The sequence below is a fragment of the Palaemon carinicauda genome, chromosome 12, assembly GCF_036898095.1.
Source record: "Palaemon carinicauda isolate YSFRI2023 chromosome 12, ASM3689809v2, whole genome shotgun sequence".
NCBI lineage: Eukaryota > Metazoa > Arthropoda > Malacostraca > Decapoda > Palaemonidae > Palaemon > Palaemon carinicauda.
The window spans coordinates 91,022,908-91,037,373 of record NC_090736.1 but is presented as its reverse complement, the minus strand read 5'-3'; the positions used below and the strand labels follow the sequence as shown (position 1 = coordinate 91,037,373).

Genomic DNA, 14,466 nt, shown 5'->3' with positions numbered 1-14,466 from the left:
ATTATGATGATGATGAAGATATATATGTACAATTGTGTGAAACACGGTTGGTACATGGCTCCCCCCCTAAAAATGACATACTGTACATGTTAAATAGGGCGCCCTGATCTAGAGAGGCGAACTGTAGGCGGGTCATCTGGCAGAAGATAAGCAGGTTTTAGACGATCAATGGAGACCCAGTCTTCTTTGCCCCGAATGTTTAGGAGGAATGCTTTCGGACTGCATCGGATCACAAGGAAAGGGCCCGTGTAAGTGGTGGCTTGCTGGTGTCGTTGCGCAGGAAGACGTGCATTGCCGAGTGCAAGTCCGTTGGTATGTGATGCTTCGCTGGGGGCTTGTAAGTCTGGCGGCACGGAATAAATTTTCCCACGACGTGACGTATGCGCTGGAGATCGTCGGAGGAGGTTGTAGAAGGAAAAAATTCGGCAGGGTCGACCAACGGGTCGCCATACACCATTTCAGCTGCTGAGACGTTGAAGGCGTCATTAAGAGTGGTCCTTAGTCCCAGGAGGACCCAAGGAAGCTGAGTAAACCAGTTGCAATCTTTGCAGCGGGACATCAAAGCTGCTTTGAGGGTGCGATGAAAACGTTCAACCATTCCATTGGCAGCGAGGTTGTAGGCCGTTGTCTGATGTAGGGTGATGCCCAGGAGATTCGCTAATGACGTCCATAATTGAGAGGTGAAAGTGGTTCCCCTGTCAGAAGTAATATGCTCAGGGATACCGAATCTTGAAATCCATCCAGAGAGTAAGGCAGATGTACATGAGGCGGACGTTGCAGTTTCCATGGGAATGGCTTCAGGCCAACGAGTGGAGCGGTCGATGACGGTAAACAGGTAACGATGTCCTTGTGATGTGGGTAGGGGGCCTACAACGTCGACATGAATGTGTGCGAAACGACGCTGAGGTTGAGGAAAGGTGCCCACTCCTGTATCCGTGTGTCAATGTACTTTGAAAGTTTGGCAAGAAGTACAGGCGCGGACCCAATCCTTAGCATCCTTAGAAATGCTGTGCCAAATGAACTTTGCCTTCAGCAGCTGTGCAGTAGAAGGGCACGAGGGATGTGAAAGGCCGTGAATGAAATGAAACACCTGTCGGTGCATGGGAGCAGGAATCCAAGGTCGCGGTCTGCCAGTACTGACATCACAGAGGAGGGTGGTGTTGGAGTCGTCAAGGGCGAAGTCTTCCCAACAGAGGGACGTACAGGATGTCCTATATGCTTTATACTCTGGATCCTGTCGTTGGGCTTCAGCCAGGGCGTTGTAATCCAATCCCAGTTGAACAGCAGCCAACGTGTTTCTTGACAGGGCATCGGCAACGGGATTCATTTTCTCAGGGACGGATTGAAGGGTGCAATTGTATTCAGCCATGGCAGAGAGATGTCGGCGTTGACGGGCGGACCAGGCGTCAGACTGTTGAGTGAAGGCGGGCCCCAGAGGCATGTGGTCTGTGTGAATGACGAAGTGCGTACCTTCTAAGAAATGGCGAAAGTGACGGACAGCCAAGTGCACCGCCAGCAATTCACGATCGAAAGTAGAATAACCCGATTCTGCCTTGGACAATTTTCTGCTGAAGAAGGCCAATGGGCGGGGCGAGCCTTTGACCACCTGCTCGAGTACTGCACCAATAGCGACGTCGCTGGCATCGGTGGAGAGAAGGAGAGGGGCGTGTGGGATAGGAAAAGTGAGAGCCGCAGCAGTTGATAGGGCCTTCTTTGCATTGCAGAAGGCTGCTTCTTGAAGGGGACCCCACTTCAGGTCCTTTGGCTTGCCCTTGGGGGAGGCGTAGAGGGGAGCAAGAGTGGCGGCAATGGCTGGCAGAAAACGGTGATAATAGTTGATCATGCCCAAGAATTCCTTCAGAGCTTTGACGGTCGAGGGCGCGGGGAAATTCTGAACAGCTGCTATCTTCTCAAGGAGGGGATGGACTCCTTCAGGAGTGATACGGTGCCCTAAGAACGACACTTCGTTGGCGCCAAAGGTACACTTGTCGTACCAGACTACAAGGCTGTTTTGTTGCAGGCGGTCGAGCACGATGCGCAGGTGACAGAGGTGTTTCTCTTTTGAGGAGGAGAACACAAGTATGTCATCCACATAACATACACAGAAAGGGAGGTCTCCTAAGATGCCATCCATGAGACGTTGAAACGTTGCCCCAGCATTACGAAGGCCAAAACAGGAGTAATTGAAGGTGTATGTGCCAAACGGAGTGGTGATGGCGGTCTTGGGGATGTCTTCTGGGTTCATAGGCACCTGATAATACCCCTTCAAGAGGTTGAGCGTAGAGAAAACCTTCGCTTTGTGCAGGTAGGAGGTTACATCGGCAATGTTTGGGAGGGGGTAGTGATCCGGTTCTGTTTGCATGTTCAGGCACCTGTAATCCCCGCACGGACGGAGGGAGCCATCTTTCTTCAGAACGATGTGTAAGGGTGACAACCATGGGCTAGAGGCCTTTTGGCAAAGGCCCATTTTCTCCATTTCGGCGAACGTCTGTTTGGCGTATGCCAATCGTTCCGGTGCCAGACGTCTGAATTTTGCGAAGACTGGGGGTCCAGTCGTCTTGATATGGTGATAAATACCGTGCTTGGCAGGAACCGTGGGCGTTTGGCGAAGTTCTGGATGGAAAACTTCCGGGTACGACATGAGGAGGTGGGCGTAGGCATCCATGGGTGCGCTGATGTGGAGAGCGAGGTTAGAGGGGGCGGGTTGAAGAGGTGTCGACAAGTACGAGTCTGCGTTGACCAATCGTCGGTGGGCGACATCGACCAGAAGGTTGAAATGAGAGAGGAAATCCGCACCGAGGATTGGCATTGTGACGTCAGCAACGAGAAACTTCCAATTGAAATTACCGTTTCCGAACAATATTGTGAGGTTCTCGTAACCGTAGGTGGGTATCGCAGATCCGTTGGCAGCTACCAAGCGGACGTCGGCAGATGTAGACAGACTACGTTGTGCCTTGAAGAGTTTCCTTGGCAAAAGAGAACGACAAGCACCCGTGTCTACCAAAAATCGCACGCCCGTTCCTGCATCCTGTAAAAAGAACAGATTAGAAACATGGGAGGCCACCGCCACAAGCGATGGCCTGCTTACACGTTTTTTGGCCACTGACAATCTTTGGCACATTTCTTCGCGGTTGCCCCGAATATGAAGTGGTAGTAGCAAAACTGTGGCGGATGGGAGGTAGTAAGTGGCTGTAGAAGTCGTTCGTTGGGGCGCGAGCGATTGGTGGGTGGTGGGCGGCTGTGACGCCGCTTCGGCACGTCACGGGGTAGGCGTGTATGTCCTACGGCATTCATGTCAGCTTTGGTTGACGTTAAATAGGCATCTTCGTTGTCAGGGGTGGAGGCGTTGATGGAGGTCTTGAAGTGGCTGTCCATAAGGGCGTCGGCTTTGGTCATCAAGTCCTTTAAGGGTAAACTATCGACATCGGGTATGGCCGCGCGTACAGGTTCAGGTAAACGGCGTATCCAAAGGGCACGGAGTAGGTTCACCTCACGAGGAGACCCGTCTGCGGCAGGTTGAAGGCGAGCGATACTGGTCATTTCCCTGAGGGCAAGCGAAGCCCTTTGGTCCCCCAACGGTTGTTGCGAGAGCTGAAAAAGCTTTGCTATACGGGCGGCTGGCAACGGCGAGTACTGCTGCAGAAGGTATGATTTGAGGGCGTCATACGCTATTGGGGTGTCTCCTTGTTCACAAAGCCAGTCGGATATTTCTGGGAAGGTGTCCTCGGGTATCGCCGCGAGAACATAATCCGCTTTGGTGGTTGAGCGAGTCATGCCCCTGATACGAAAGTGGACTTCAGCGCGTTGAAACTAAGTAAACGACTCTCCGGTGGCGAACGGTGAAAGTTTCAATGGGGCGGCTGCGGCGCCAACTGATGTAGTCTCCTTCATAGTACCAACGATGGAGGGGCGATGGAGGTGGGGGTGGAAGGCAGTGGGAGCGAGTCGACTTCCGGGGTCACCAATGTGACAGCGCCGAGTAAGGGTGTGAACTCAAAGGCAGATTGGAAATGACTGAGTTATATTAATGTGGAACACTCTCCTTATATACAAAACCTCAAGGCAACAGGACATAATAAGTTCACAAGACAGACAATATCACAGAGGAAAAACCAGACATGAATTTTCATGTTCGTTTTAGTGCGAGGGAAGAGCGAAGATACAAGCATAATATATACAAAAGGAATTATGTACAATTGTGTGAAACACGGTTGGTACAATATATATATATATATATATATATATATATATATATATATATATATATATATATATATATATATATATATATATATATATATATATATATATATATATATATATATATATATATATATATATATTTACCGAGAGAGAGAGAGAGAGAGAGAGAGAGAGAGAGAGAGAGAGAGAGAGAGAGAGAGAGAGAGAGAGAGAGAGAGAGAGAGAGAGAGAGATATTATCACTTACCCTGTACTAAGTGATATCACTTACTGAATGAAGAAATCTTTACTTTTGATCCTATCATTACAAACGAAGCGAACGTCTCCTCGAAATTCAAGGCCAAGAGAAAAATGTCCCAACTAATAAACACTTACCTAAGTGCTGGGCGATGCAGAGGAAAACATATATTTATTGTTGATTAAAATAAGGAAGCTATCGTGAAGATAAGCATAAATGAAACTAACTGGAAACTCTATTAACTATGAAATTAACAACTTGAAAAGTAGAAGTCTTTTAGGAAGAGAAAAAAAAAAACAGAAAGAATTACTTTTGGAAGGATTGTGGGGAAGGATCTAAACGACTCCTAATTTACCGGGTAAATACGTCACCATTTACATCTGTAATATGAAGAATTTCCGTTCTTTTCTCGGGGAATATCCGTTATGACATCCATATAATAACTCAAATCCGGCTAATGGTTTTGTCCACAATATTGTTGGGGAAGAAAAAGGCCTATAACTTGCGAAATTCTCTTGTTAGTATTGCTACCAATTTTATCAGGAAATACCAAGTTATTTTACAACCAAAAATTCTGTTATTGTTTTATCCGTTATAACACTAGGGAATATACAGACTTACTGTATAACAGCAAACGTTGCCTTAGTTTTTACCATTGATAATATTAAGTGATGTAAATATTACAACTTTAATATAAGTAAAAACAAATATCTTTACCTTCAATATCAGTTTAGGGCAGACCTATAACCAGATGAATATTAATCTATGAGTTGATGAAGCCAAATGTCCAGGAATTTGAATAAGTTTTTTACGCAAAGGTGATGCAATTCAATACAACTGAATCATATATAAAGAATAAGTGAATTTTAGGTCTACTCTGATAGTCCTGCCTTCACCATCATGTTATTCCAGCTGTGGCCAAGTTGTGGAATAATCTTCCTAATCAGTAGTTGAATCGTTGGAACTCCAAAAGTTCAAACTTGCAGCGAATGTTTGTCTGTTGACCAGGCTGATCTAGTATCTTTTTATGATTTATCTAATGTTGTTAATGTTCTTAAAATATGTCATTTAAATTGATCATTACTTTGCCTGTAGTTTATTTATTTCATTATTTCCTTTCCTTATTAAAAAATAAGATTACAATTTGTATAGAATTTTCATTTCATTTTTTAATAAATTATGATAATTGTAATTATAATAATAAGTTTTTTTTTATAAAAGTTTGACCATTGCTTTTCTCTTTATTATAAGAATAACGTTGCATGAAAGTTAATGCGAAAGTGGCTCAAAAATTATTTATTTTTATTAGTTCTCAGTATATAATTTTGGGGTTAAGTTAAAACGTGATCCAGTAATTCTTTAATTTCAGGCTAAATTTGTGCCAGCAGCCGCGGTTAGACTAAGTGAAAATAAAGATAAAAAGATATTAGTTAGAAATAGAGATTTTAGAAATTTAGGATCATAAGTTTAAAAAGTGAAATCTATATATTTATTGGTGATGTGTTGTTTTTGAAATTTATTTTAAGACTATCGAAATTTAGATTTAAACTAGGATTAGATACCCTGTTATACTAAAATGAAACATAATTACGCTTGGGTAGTAAAAAGTTATGATCTCGAAACTTAAAGGATTTGGCGGTATTTAATTCTAGTTAGAGGAACCTTCTCTGTAAACGATATGCCACGAATTATCTTACTTTACCTTGTATTCAGTTTGTATACCTCCATTACAAGTAATATCTTTAAATATTTTCTGAGATAGAAAGTTTCTAATATATTAGGTCAAGGTGCAGCCAATGGTGAAGTAGCTGTGGGTTACAATATGTTATACATTTGTGGATAAGTGTTATGAAATTACACTTTGAAATTGGATTTAATTGTGTTCTTAAAATAATAAGTTAAGATGATAATAGCTCTGAAATATGTACACATCGCCCGTCGCTCTCATTATAAGGTGAGATAAGTCTTAACATAGTGGTTGTATTGGAAGATGCATCTGGAAATATGAGTCGTAGCTAAATTTAAGTACTCCAGTTACGTTGGAGTGATTACCTGTCAGGTACTTCTTAATAAGAAAGTCTTATTTTTATTAAAAGAATTTTTAATGTTTTTTATAAAAAAATAATAAGTTTTGTTTTAAAGTATTACTGAGAAATTGATGTTTAAGGTTATAGTTTATTAGTACTGAAAAGGAAAGTAATATTTGCGGTAAAGCAGAGTTTGATTTTGTACCTTTTGTATCAGGGATTAACAAAATTAGCTATAAAATTATAGAAATCTCGAAATAAAAAGAGCTAGAAAGTTTAATGTCTCTTCGTAGTAAAGAAGTTAGTAAGTTTTTTTTTTCTAGCAATGATATGTTAGTCGTTTTTTATATATCTAGTTTTTTGTGAAAAAAAAATAATGTTGCTTTTTTTAAAATTAAATTAAAAATAGAGAATAGGAGATAAGAGCTTTTTATTTCAATCTTACTAAAATAATTTTATTATGTTGTTAGGTAGGCTTAAAATCAGTCATCTTATTATAACGTTCAAGTAAATCTACTGTAAAAGTTAATTTATATCTTTCTGTTAATTTTAACTAAAAATACTAGTTAACGAGTTCTTGTTAATTAAAATGTTTATATAAGTATAGTTATAGTTTAAAAGTAAAATGAAATTAGATTTAATTTTCAATTGGTTCTAGATGTTAAAAAGGAACTCCACAAATATGATCTTTACCTGTTTATCAAAAACATGGCTGTGTGGTTAATTAGTATAGAGTCTAGCCTGCCCACTGAGTATTTAAAGGGCTGCGGTAATTTGACCGTGCAAAGGTAGCATAATCAGAAGTCTTTTAATTGAAGGCTTGAATGAACGGCTGGATAAGGGAAAAGCTGTCTTTTTTTTCAAATTAAAGTTTAACTTTTAGGTGAAAAGGCTTAAATTATTTAGGGGGACGATAAGACCCTATAAAATTTAATAAAAGGCTTATTTTAACCTTGAATTATATTAAAAAGTTGTGAAATTCTCTTTTTATTTTATTGGGGTGACATTGATATAAGCTGTAACTGTCTTAATAATATTATCATTATCATTATAAATTGATCTTTTTTTTAGGGATAATAAGTATAAGTTACTTTAGGGATAACAGCGTGATTTTTTCTGAGAGTTCTTATCGAAGAAAATAGTTGCGACCTCGATGTTGAATTAAAATATCATGCAGGTGTAGCCGCTTGCGGTGTAGGTCTGTTCGACCTTTAAAATTTTACATGATTTGAGTTCAAACCGGTGTGAGCCAGGTTAGATTCTATCTTTTATTAATTTAATTTAAGTCTTAGTACGAAAGGATTAGACTTTTGAGAGTTTCTTTTTTCTAGATGAAGTATAATATTACTTTGGCAGATTTATGCGTCGGATTTAGAATCCGTTTAAATAGTATAGACACTATAGGTAATAGTAAGTTTATAGGAAACTTGCTGTGATGGTTTTAGTAAAATTTGTTAGGTATTCAATTTTTTAAATTATAGTTTTAGTGGCGGTGGCATTCTTTACTTTATTAGAACGAAATATTTTAGGGTATATTCAAGTTCGGAAGGGCCCTAATAAGGTGGGTTATGTTGGGCTGATACAGCCTTTTGCCGATGCAGTCAAGCTGTTTACTAAGGAGCAAACTTTTCCCACTTTAAGAAACTTTATTCCTTATTACTTATCTCTTATTTTTAGTTTATTTATTTCTTTAGTTATTTGGTTGGTGATGCCGTATGAAACGGGGTTTTTTAGTTTTGAGTTTGGGGTCTTGTTTTTCTTATGTTGTATGAGGGCTGGGGTTTATTCTGCTATAGGGGCGGGCTGAGCTTCTAATTCAAAGTATTCACTTTTAGGGTGTTTACGGGCAGTTGCTCAGACTATTTCTTATGAAGTAAGATTGGCTTTGATTTTGTTAAGGCTACTATTTTTTAGTGAGAGGATTAGTCTTGAATATATTTGAGAGCTATCAGCGGTATTTTTGGTTTATGTTGGTAGCTGGGCCCTTGGGGTTTCTCTGGTTTGTTTCTTGTTTGGCAGAGAGAAACCGAACACCTTTTGATTTTGCAGAGGGTGAATCAGAGCTCGTTTCAGGATTTAATACAGAGTACAGAGGGGGCGGATTTGCTTTAATTTTCATGGCGGAGTATGCTAGAATTCTTTTTTTAAGTACGTTGTTTAGAATTTTACTTTTGGGTAGGAACTTAGTGTCTGTCGGGTTCTACTTGAAAGTGGTGTTTATTTGTTTTCTTTTTGTTTGAGTACGAGGTTCTCTTCCTCATTATCGATACGACAAATTGATGTATCTGACTTGAGAAACGTTTTACCTATTTCTTTAAATTATTGTTTGTTTTTTAGGGGGGTAAGAATTTTATGTTACGCCCATTTAATATAACTTGCACTAAATTTAGGTCAAAGTTAAGATTATTAGAAGATTCGAACTTCTTTATGATGCTTTCAAAACATTTACTTTCCTAAAAGTTAAACAATCAGTCTATTAGCTTATCTCAAATAAGTAGTGTAAGAGGGTTGATAAGATAAAATAAAAAGTATGCTCCTGTGAGGATTTGTCCTGTAAGGATGTAGGGGTCTTCTACTGGTCGCGCCCCAATTCATGTTAAGAGGACTACAATAGTTACTAGGGTTCAGAATATGAATTGATTAAGGAGGTAAAAAGATAATCTTCGGAATTTTGCTTTGTGGGTAAATGGAAGTACAAATAAAATAGCAACTGATATGACAAGAGCAATTACTCCCCCAAGTTTATTAGGAATAGATCGTAGAATTGCATAGGCAAAGAGAAAGTATCACTCGGGTTGAATATGTGCTGGGGTGACAAGAGGGTTGGCAAGAATGAAATTACCTGGGTCTCCTAGCAAGTAGGGCTTTAAAAGGGTAAGAAGGATTAGAGCTATTAATATAACTATAAATCCAACGATGTCTTTAAATGAAAAGTAGGGGTGGAAAGGTACCTTTTCTACTTGACTAGAAATTCCCAGGGGGTTATTAGAGCCGGTCTGGTGAAGGAACAGGATATGGACTATTGTGGCTGCTGCTACAATAAAGGGAAACAGAAAGTGGAAAGTAAAGAATCGGGTGAGTGTGGCATTGTGAACTGCAAATCCTCCCTAGATCCATTGAACAAGATCAGTTCCCAAAAAGGGAATAGCAGACATTAGATTAGTAATAACAGTTGCTCCTCAAAAAGACATTTGTCCTCAAGGTAGGACATAGCCCAGGAAGGCGGTAGCCATTACTGAAAATAAAATGATAACTACTACTGATCAAGTATGTATGTAAAGGAAAGAGCCGTAGTAAATTCCTCGGCCGATGTGTCTATATAAACAAATAAAGAAAAAGGAAGCTCCATTTGCATGGATTGTTCGAAGTAGTCAACCGTAGTTGACATCTCGGCAAATGTGTGCTACTCTAGAGAAAGCAAGTGTAATATCGGCTGTATAGTGTATCGCTAAAAAGAGGCCAGTTGCAATTTGGACCACTAAGCAGAGGCCTAAGAGGGGTCCAAAATTTCAAAGTGTGTATATGTTCGCAGGAGTGGGTAGGTCAACTAAAGCTCCGTTGGCGATGCTGAATAATGGGTGGGACTTTCGGATTGGGGCTGCCATTAGGAGAGGCGAAGGGGACCAAAGAATCATGATCTTAGTTTAACAATGATTACTAGAGATAAGAGCAGGTATAAGATGATAACGGCAGTTAGGTTAGCAGAAGTGGGGTTGTATATCCTGTTCAACTTAAATTGAACAGATGCTAGTTCTTAGGGGGACCCGTAAAAGGATGTTTCAAGGGTTTCTTTATTAGGTAAAATTAAAGTTTCAGAGAAAATTAAAGCTGGGATTGTTAAAAGGAGTAACAAGAGAACTATTGTTATCTTAAAGTTAGTTTTAAATATTTCGTTGGAGGCCAGGGAAGCTACATAGATAAATAGGACTAAAGTAGCCCCTAAAAAAAATTAAAAATAAGATATAAGAGAACCATCTTATTCCTGAAATAAGAGTGGCTGTATTACAAATTAAGATAGTTTGCATGATTAGTGCTAGGCCTCTGGCCAGTGGGTGTGTTAAAAAGGTGAAGCACAAGGCTACGGATAGAAGTCTTAAGGATAGGAAAATTAGTGTTGATATCCAGGAATGAGGGCCCTGAGCTTCAAGGATAAAAATTCATTTACGGTTTACAAGACTATTGTTTTATTTAAACTATTGAAGCTGTCAGGAGGAAGTTCAAGTAAAATATTAGTTTTGAGGACTGAAGATAGGGGTAAACTTCTTTCCTGAGGTATTAATGGTATTCTTGAAACTTTGACTTTGTATTCATTTTGGTGAGACTGTGTTGTGGGGCTTTAGCGTTTGTGGGGAAGCGAAAACATCTTTTAAATTTACTATTAAGTTTAGAGTTTATTATGGTTAATATTTTTTTGGTTTATATTTAGAGTGGTGGGCTTTTTAGGGGGGGATTCTTTTTTCCTAATATTTTTTTTTTTAACTTTGGCCGCTTGTGAGGGGGCCCTTGGCTTGGCTCTGTTAGTCTCTATCGTTCGTAGGCATGGAAGAGACAATTTCAACAGATTTAGAATTTTAGGGTGTTAAAGTTTGTTTTTATAGTTTTATTGATAACTTTGTGTTCCAATAGTTGGCTGTCCACTCAGCTTTCTCTTTTTTTAGGTAGTTTATTGTTTAGAGTACTCTGTTTAAGAAGGTTTGGGGAATTTCAATATGGTTGAAGTCTAGGGGTTGATTGGGTGGGCTATCTACTGATTCTACTGAGGTTTTGAGTTTTGGCATTAGTTTTGGGGGCTAGAGAGGGAGTTAAGCGAGGGCGTACCTTTAGCGGGGTATTTTTATTTGTTAACCTACTTTTATTATTGTCTCTAATTTTAACTTTTTCACGTTTAGACTATTTGTTGTTTTATGTTTGTTTTGAGAGTTCCTTAATCCCTACTATAATTTTAATTTTAGGTTTGGGCTATCAACCTGAACGATTGCAAGCCGGTGTTTACATGTTATTTTATACTTTATTTGGGTCTCTTCCTTTGTTGATTTCTTTTTTAAGTCTATAAAATTTAGGTGGTACTATAGTGATGAGTCTGAGGGATAGTCCTGAGTTAGAGTTTAGTTTAGTATTGATTTGATATGTTTCAAGGGTAGTAGCTTTTGTAGTGAAATTGCCTATATATCTAGTCCATTTATGGCTTCCTAAGGCGCACGTAGAAGCCCCCGTGGCTGGTTCTATGATTTTAGCTGGGGTATTACTTAAGCTTGGGGGCTATGGGTTAATTCGTGTTTGTCCTCTTTTTTCTAAGGTGGGGATAAGTTTAAGATGAGTTTGGGTTAGTTTAGGCCTTGTGGGGGGTATCATTGTGAGTTTGATTTGTTTGCGTCAGGGGGATATAAAATCTTTAATTGCTTACTCTTCTGTAGCTCATATGGCTTTAGTTTTATGTGGGCTGATACTTTACAGCTGGTGGGGGCTTTGTGGCGCAGTTGCTGTGATAATCGGTCATGGGTTGTGTTCTTCGGGGCTTTTTTGTTTGGCAAACGTAAGATACGAGCGGTTGGGGAGGCAAAGTTTATTTATGAGTAAAGGGCTTCTTAGGTTTATGCCTATTTTATGTCTTTGGTGGTTTGCTTTGAGGGTGGGTAATATGGCGACTTTAAATTTATTAGGAGAAGTAAGTTTGATCGTTGGAGTTATTTCTTGGTCGTCGTGAGCTGGTTTAGGGGTGGTATTTTTGTCTTTTTTAAGGGCAGTGTATACCCTTTATCTTTTTTCTCTGAGCCAACACGGAAAGTATTTTAGGTCTGTTTTTTTTTTTTTTTTTTTTTTTTTGTTCTGGTGAAGTTCGAGAGTACTTAGTATTAATGCTTCATTGATTGCCTTTGAATATTTTAATTTTGGTTAGGGTATATGTTTGTTGTTTAATTCAAAGCTTGAATAGTTTAAGAAAAAAATATTGGTTTGTGGGGCCAAAGATATAATATTTATTTTGAGCAGTGTTAGGAAATCTTAAAATAGCTGTGAGAAGTATAGTTTTTTTTTTTTAGGGGTGGCAGTTTTGGGAGTTTGGTCTTCACTGGGGCTTTTAAAGACTGGTTGTTGTTATTTTATAGAGTGGGAGGTGGTTAGTTTAAATAGGGTGAGAATTGAAATGTCTTTAATTTTTTATTGAATATCTTTAATATTCTTATCTTTTGTTTGCTTAATTTCTTCTAGTGTTATATAAGAGGGGATAAAAATATTAATCGGTTTTTATATATTGTACTTGGATTTGTCGCATCGATGTTAATGCGGATTTTAAGCCCTAATTTAGTTAGGATTTTATTGGGGTGAGATGGTCTTGGCCTAGTGTCTTACGCTTTAGTCATCTACTACCAAAACGTGAAGTCAGCTGCCGCTGGAATACTAACGGCGCTATCTAACCGAGTGGGGGATGTTGCCATTTTCTTGAGTATTGCTTTCATGATAGATTTAGGGGGTTGAAATTTCCTCTTTTATGTTGGGGGAAGGTCTTTAGAAGATAGTTTAGTCCTTTGGTTAGTTGTCATTGCTGCAATAACTAAAAGGGCTCAGATTCCATTTTCAGCTTGATTGCCAGCTGCAATAGCAGCCCCTACTCCTGCGTCGGCTTTAGTGCACTCGTCTACTTTAGTGATAGCAGGTGTATACTTATTAATTCGGTTTAGACCTAGGGTAACTGGTACTTTGATTAGAGATATCTTATTTTTATTCGGTTGTACTAAAATGATTATGGCTGGTTTGGGTGCTAATTTTGAGACGGACTTAGAGAAAATTATTGCTTTGTCTACTTTGAGACAATTAGTGGTGATAGTAAGAATTCTAAGTTAAGGGGGGGTCATGTTAGCTTTTTTTCATTTATTGACGCATACTTTATTTAAAGCTCTTTTATTTATGTGTGCTGGTTCGATTATTCATAATGTGGGAGGTACCCAAGATATTCGAAATATGGGTAATTTAGTGGGCATTCTTCCTTTGAGAGTTATGTGCATCAATTTGGCCAACTTATCTTTATGCGGGATTCCTTTTTTAGCTGGATTTTATTCGAAAGACTTGATTTTAGAAGTGGCATTTATAGGCCCGTTAAATGTAATTTGTTTATTAATATATTGGTTGGCAACAGGTCTGACAGTATGCTATAGGTTCCGACTTGTTTATTATAGTTTGAGAGGGTCTTGAAATTTAAGTTGTTGTTCTTGTGTGAGAGATGAAGACACTTTGATAAGAACTCCAATAGGGGTTCTCAGGCTGGGCACAGTTATAAGCGAGGCGGCTCTTTCTTGGTTGATTTTTCCAGCTTGTTTTATAATTCGTTTGACCCCTCTCTTTAAACTATCTGTACTATGTGTAACTTTAGTGGGGGAACTATCGGCTATGTGCTTAATTTAGTTTCTGAAAGCTGTAATTTGAAATCTTTAAAGTCTTACCATTAGACTGTGTTGTTTGGCACTATATGATTCTTGCCTTTTTTATCTACTTTAGGGGTAGTTCCTAAGGGGCTATTTCTTGGGGGACTCTTCCATCAAATCAGAGATAGTGGGTGGTCAGAATATTACGGTGGTCAGGGGATTTACTTTAATTTAGAGGGGCTTAGAAAAGTCCTTCAAGTAGTTTAACAAAATAGGATTAAAATCTACTTATTGGTAATATTAGTTTGAATGGTAGGGCTATCTTTAATAATTTAAACTCAGGTAGCTTATTAAGACCATCATGTCATGTTTGTCAGTTTGCTGGAAAGCCTAACGAATGCATCAAGGAAGCTCCCTTTTGCCCGATGGAAGTACAAGGAGAACTCTTCATAAAATGACCTAATAAAAAGTTTACAGAAAAGGGAAGAATTGAGAGGAAACGGAGGGAGAAAATGTCAATGATTTTAGGAGAATGATCGCCAAGATAAGGAAATTTTCCCTAAAAGGCATAAGACAGCTTGCGGTAGGACAGGTTTTGGTCTACTTATCGGTAAGGAGATTACCTCTCACCAAGGAGTTCC

The 14,466-nt window shown here is 39.1% G+C and overlaps 2 pseudogenes; both read left to right on the top strand.

The window, feature by feature from the left end:
• Positions 1-7,902: 7,902 nt before the first annotated feature.
• On the top strand, positions 7,903-8,841 carry LOC137650948 (NADH-ubiquinone oxidoreductase chain 1-like; annotated as a pseudogene).
• Positions 8,842-10,117: 1,276 nt separating this feature from the next.
• Positions 10,118-14,161, top strand: LOC137650947 (NADH-ubiquinone oxidoreductase chain 5-like; annotated as a pseudogene).
• The last annotated feature ends 305 nt before the right edge of the window (positions 14,162-14,466 follow it).